This window comes from Brassica oleracea, chromosome C5, assembly GCF_000695525.1.
Source record: "Brassica oleracea var. oleracea cultivar TO1000 chromosome C5, BOL, whole genome shotgun sequence".
Classification (NCBI taxonomy): domain Eukaryota; kingdom Viridiplantae; phylum Streptophyta; class Magnoliopsida; order Brassicales; family Brassicaceae; genus Brassica; species Brassica oleracea.
In genome coordinates this window covers 21356569-21362286 of record NC_027752.1, presented here as the reverse complement: position 1 = coordinate 21362286, position 5718 = coordinate 21356569, and the positions used below count along the sequence as shown (strand labels likewise).

The following is a 5718-nucleotide window of genomic DNA, read 5'->3' as shown; positions in this document are numbered from 1 at the left end:
GTATTGATAGATACAAGCATATCTACGAGGAGAGGAGATTTAAGAAGGTTGAAGAAAAGATAGGAGTTGCGGAGCTGATCAAGGAAGCTTGAAGTTTATAAATGAATGAATAAAGACACGTGCATGTTAAGTAGAGAAAATATAAATACTAGCTTGGAGTTTGTTAAACGGTTATCTTGAGATTACAATTGTGAATCTTAGCATATGAGCTGAGAGCTGCTCATGTGATAGAGTAGTTGAGGATTCAGGTGATAGAATCCTCATTGTTGTAATTCTTGGGCTAATTCATCAATATACGAGTATTTCCAGTAGATACGATCTTTGATCTTATCATGACATCACTATGGTAGTCATCTTCCTTGATACCAATGTAGTGAGCTCTGCCAAAGGACCCTCTCTTTCTATCCGAGGAGGCGGTATGATTAATTTCCCCAAGAAACTCTAAAAGTTACTTCCTCCCTCTTTTTAGATTTAGCTACGTACGTATAAGAAAAAACGTCGGTCTTTGTAGGTAAGAGAATATATAATTGTAACGTGAAAGCCACATAGTACTACTGACGTTTGGAACTCAATTCCAGTGTAGTTCCTGTTAATTGCTGCAGAGACCATGGTATCCATTATCTTCCACGACTTTTCTACTCATGCTATGTGGGTTTCCATCCATCGAATAAAGACTCATTGATTGCTTCAGCAACGAGGAGGTTCATCTACCTGATTATGTTTTGGTGATTGATTTTGTAATATAGGAAACAAATGGATGGGAAGGTGCTGCCGCAGTCATAAGGTTAATGCATCAGTGCTTTTACCTCTTCTGGAAGAGCTACAAATTATATCTGTCTTTATATGTCTCAGGATGATGGCTACAAATTATATCGGTGCATTCTCTTTGAGAAAACTTCTTTTACAGCTTCTGAGAAACAGTCATGTGCCTTCTTCACGAGTTGTGTATGTTACATCTTTTACACATCGTTCTGGTGATCATCTTCTCACAACCAATGGAATGTTTTTTATCCTACTATGAGAGTAAGATAGCTGATGTCTTTTAATGAATATCTTTGTCTGTAGTTTTTTCTGCGAGGTTTGACAAGGATTCTGTTACGGGAGTGTACTCTTCGGTGATGCTTATACGGTTGCTTCCTTTTGTGAGATAGTATGCCTTGTACTCTTCTCATACGAGCTTCATAGACAGCTTCACCTCCTCACGGATGATTCACATCACGTCTCTATTGCGTAGCGTAGGCACTCTTATCATTCTTCATTCGGCCGAAGTCGGAACCATATATATCTCTGTAAAATCGGTGGGCCTGCCATATAATATTAATTAGGCCCTTTAATATGAAACTATAAACGCATTACAAAATCTATATTATAATAGATCAGTTTTTGCTCACTCCTCAGCGTGCCACGTCATAGTTTTGTGGGCCCCACATTTAAAAAGTGTAAAAAAGTGTCAAGTCCATGGTTCGAACCCGTGTCATTGAGATATAAACACCAACATTTATACCACTAAGCTAACTGATACCTTTGTACATTGATGGCCGAACCTAATAATATCTAATTTTTTGGAAGTTAAAATATTATTTTTCTTAATGCTTCTTTCACTATCGACCAAATTTTAGTGAAATGATTTGTCTTAATAATTTATTTTTCTTTTTTTAACTATTATCCGTTTAGAAACTATAATATGAAACCATTGGTTCGACATCACGACTATCTAAGATTCATTACATGAAAACAAACAAATAATAATAATTTTTGATTATCACATGAAAAAACCCAAAAAACAAACATTTTAATCGAACAAACCAAATAAATATTGATTTAAAATGATAGTTATATTTTAGGAGATTAAAAACAAAAAAACAGCCTAAAACCGAACCGATATCAATATTAAACAGATTAATGTCTCCTTATTAAAAAATAACAAAACTAATAATCACATTCCGCGCAAGGCGCGGGTTATTACCTAGTTATAACTTATAACTTAATAATTTTAACAAAAATATGTTTTTCAAAGCAAAATCTTAATAATATCTACACAATATCTTTGTTAAAATATATCTTCAAATTTTATTAAAAACAACAAAAAACAACATTTTTTTAGTTAATTTGCTGATTGACTATATTGGGAGAAAATATTAGTTTTGTAGTAAGAGAGTAGAGAGAGAGAGAGTGAAATGGTTAGTTGGTGAAATATAGTTTTTTTTTGGTTATAGGTTAAAATTTCCCATTTTTTTTGAACACCTAAAAAAACAACCTTATCTTAGTGTCTTCTCTTACAAAGCATTCTCTCCTTAGTTTCTTCTACCTTTCATTCATAAGTTTGTTTCCATATTTTTAAGTGTAACTCATTTCTTAAATTCTCATCTTCTGTTCTTTCTCACATCATATCTTTCTCTTCAAAATTGAAAATGTTATAAAAATAATCAGAGAAACAAAATTTATGAAAGATAACAAAAAATTCTCACAAAATTTGGATTTAAAGCTTATTTGATAGAAAATGATTTGCAGAAGAATGTACATATATGTAAGAAATGAGATGATTACTTTTGTATGGGGTATTAGGGTTGTTGTGCAACTTCTTTTATACAATTTAAGCAAAAAAAAAACTTTTGTTTAAGCAAAAAAACCTTAATAAAGGTACAACACACATCATAATTTTTTTCTTTCATAATATAATTGTTGTTTTTCAAACCACTTATAAGAAGAAGAAAAAACCTTGTTATTTTAAAATTTTAATTGTAAGATAACACATTCATCTCAAACATAGATTTATCTTAAATACAAATAATTATAATAGTATTGTTATTTTCGAATTTAATTTTATTTATTAAAATATTTAAGTGGATAAAGATGTCTTTTCACATCTGATAAAATGTAGTTTTCAAAAAATAAAATGAAAGATGTAATTTTCAAATTGTAAACTGTAAATATAATATTTGTCAAATTATCCTATAAAATCATAGTTAAATTTATCTTATATTTACTTTATTAATATTAAAATATTATATATATGTTTATATTATATTTGGTTTAGTAATTAAACCGACTATATTTTAAAATAAATATAGCATAAAACAAAATGAATAATCTATTTTCTAAGATATTTTTTTAGCACAATCAAAATCACTCATTGTGATAATTTCTGAAAATATTTCAGCAAATAATTCAATGATATTTATATTATTATTTGTGAAGTAATTTTTTTGTTCTCCTGTTAAAAGTTAAAACGTTTAAAGTTGTTATTATCTTAATAAATAATTAGATTATATTTTTAATATATAACTACCCATAAATTCAAAACAAATTTCTTTAATTTGAAAATCATCATTATCTAAAACGATTTTATATTATGTTATCCAAAAATACTTTACATCATAATATTTTTCAAATAAATATAAATCTATGTATATATTAATGTTCTCAAGTTTATTTATGTAATTAATTAATTTTTTTATCATGCATAAAAACTTAATATTTAATTAATTATCAAATATTTCAAAAAGCATTACAATAATTTATTCTTATGGTTAATGAATTGATAATATATTTATTTACAATTTTTTGTAAAATTATTAAAACTAGGTGTTTTGTCCGCACATGCAGGCATAATAATCTTACGAATACTTATTATTTTATGTCTTATTAATCCAAAAATTGGCATAATAAAACTCTAATTGGTGAACATATTGAAGGAAAAAATTATGGTGAATTCTTTGTTCCTCAAACTTTATACCAGTTATGTTGAAATTTTAGTCAAATTATTGAAAGTTAGATCTCACTTTTTTCTTCTAAATTCCCCATGGAAGAATGAATTTATAAGAAAAAATTTTCCTATGCAATTTTGATAAAGAACAAATTGAACAAAAATTCATATATTTTTTTTCTTCAATTCCTCAAATGAAATTTTATTTTTTATTTTGTTCATTTTTTTCATTCTTCTAGTGTTCACCAAGTGAAACTATAACTTAAACTGGTTTAAAAGTAAAAGCAAAAAAATTTGTTTTGAACTCAGTCACAAGTTAAGTTATTATTTATGATTTTAAATAGTTAAATCAAACATCAAATTATTTATATATGTCAAAAAAACGTTCATCAAACTATGTACTTATTATTATGTTAAAAGTTTTAAAACACTCGTATATTAGAAATAGTTTAGAAAATATTTTTGTTTTGACTATTAATAAATTAATGACTCAGCTTAAACCTAATAAAGACATGACAAATAAGCAAAGTTACCTAAAATCATGGAAATCACGACAAATAAGCTAAGGGGGATGTATTCAATTTAACATTTGATGTGATTTGATTTTTAATGGGGTTTTAGATGATTTCAATAAGTTGCAGAGATTTAATTGATTTTTGTTAAACTACTCTAGAATATCACTTAAAACTATGAGATTTGCGTTTTAATTTTTTTAACTAAAAAATCCTACCCAAACACCCTAAAATCACCTGAAAACTTTAAAACTCCACAATTTAAAATATTTTCAATAACATTTGATTTCAGAGTACTTTAAGAAATGTCAAATTCAATAACAGTGGATTTTAAATGAATTTTTAAAATTCATGTTTCAATAACAGTGGATTTGTCATTTTAATACAAATCACCTGAAACTCTCAGTTGAATACATCCTCCTTAAATCACTTCATAAATAATAGTATAGATACGAAAACACCTAGTTGATCGTATTTTGACCTGAACACAACAAACACTCACGACAATAGACATTGTGTTTTGACCTTTATCCGCTCCCGCGTAAAGAGCGCAAAGAAACGCTTAACCCAATTATTGTTTGGGTCATCACTCTGGATCTAACCAACCATTCTTGAAGAAGATGATAGCTGTGATAGGATTGATTCTCGATTTTTCAAAATGGCTTCCCACTCTCCTGAGGCTAGAGCTAGAGACAACCACTATTCAGATGTTTGTTTTTGAGGAGACAGAGCAAGTCACCTTCTGAATCTCAAAACGTAGACAGTAAGGAGGATATTTTATGGTTGTCCATATCTCTGTTTTGTAGGATGCTTTTGAATTGTTGAGCCTTCAGGTGTCCTGATTGAATTGCATACATCAATCTCGCCAGTAAGATCAATCCACTTTTATTTTTCTCATCGCTCCCCATTGCAAGCCAAAATCTAAGCAAAGACATGTATCATTTGCAAGTCCATGATGTAAGTGCCACAACGACAGAAGAGTAGCTTTTCTCAGCAGCGTTTTTTTGCTATTTTCCCCGCCATCTCTGATTAATTTAGTATGTTAGCCACAAAAATGAATTAAGTAGACAAAGGTAAAGTGGATGGTTTAAGAAACGTACATTAAAAGCAGCAGGTTTGAAGAGTATCATTTTCTACGTGTGTTTCAAAAGAAGAGCTTGTATTATCCCCCTTATGTGAATCACCATAAACTAAAGAACTACGGCTGAGAACAGATATCAAGTTTTCCATGAACGTAAATGGAAGCTCTGTATGTTGAGAGAAAGTGTTACGACTAGTATTGTAAAAGCTCTATCGTGTAAAGAACTTTATGAAGATTCCTTAAAGAACAAGCAAATACAATGATTTAGAGTTTTTACACAGGAGTACTCTCTCTCCAATCACTACCAGATCGATCCTCTCTCTCGATCACAAACTATTATTCCTTACTACTACTTATAAAGTGAAAAAGCAGGGGACACGTCACAGACAACCCATGTGCTCGTGCCCAAGGCCGTTGTT

General features: G+C 29.5%; 1 long non-coding RNA gene across 1 annotated transcript; it reads left to right on the top strand.

Annotated features, from left to right (window-relative positions):
- The first annotated feature begins 18 nt into the window (after positions 1 to 18).
- LOC106294031 lies at positions 19 to 1355 on the top strand. Its single transcript, XR_001260716.1, has 4 exons — positions 19 to 648; positions 747 to 784; positions 853 to 974; positions 1066 to 1355. It is a non-coding gene; the product is annotated as an uncharacterized LOC106294031 (long non-coding RNA).
- The last annotated feature ends 4363 nt before the right edge of the window (positions 1356 to 5718 follow it).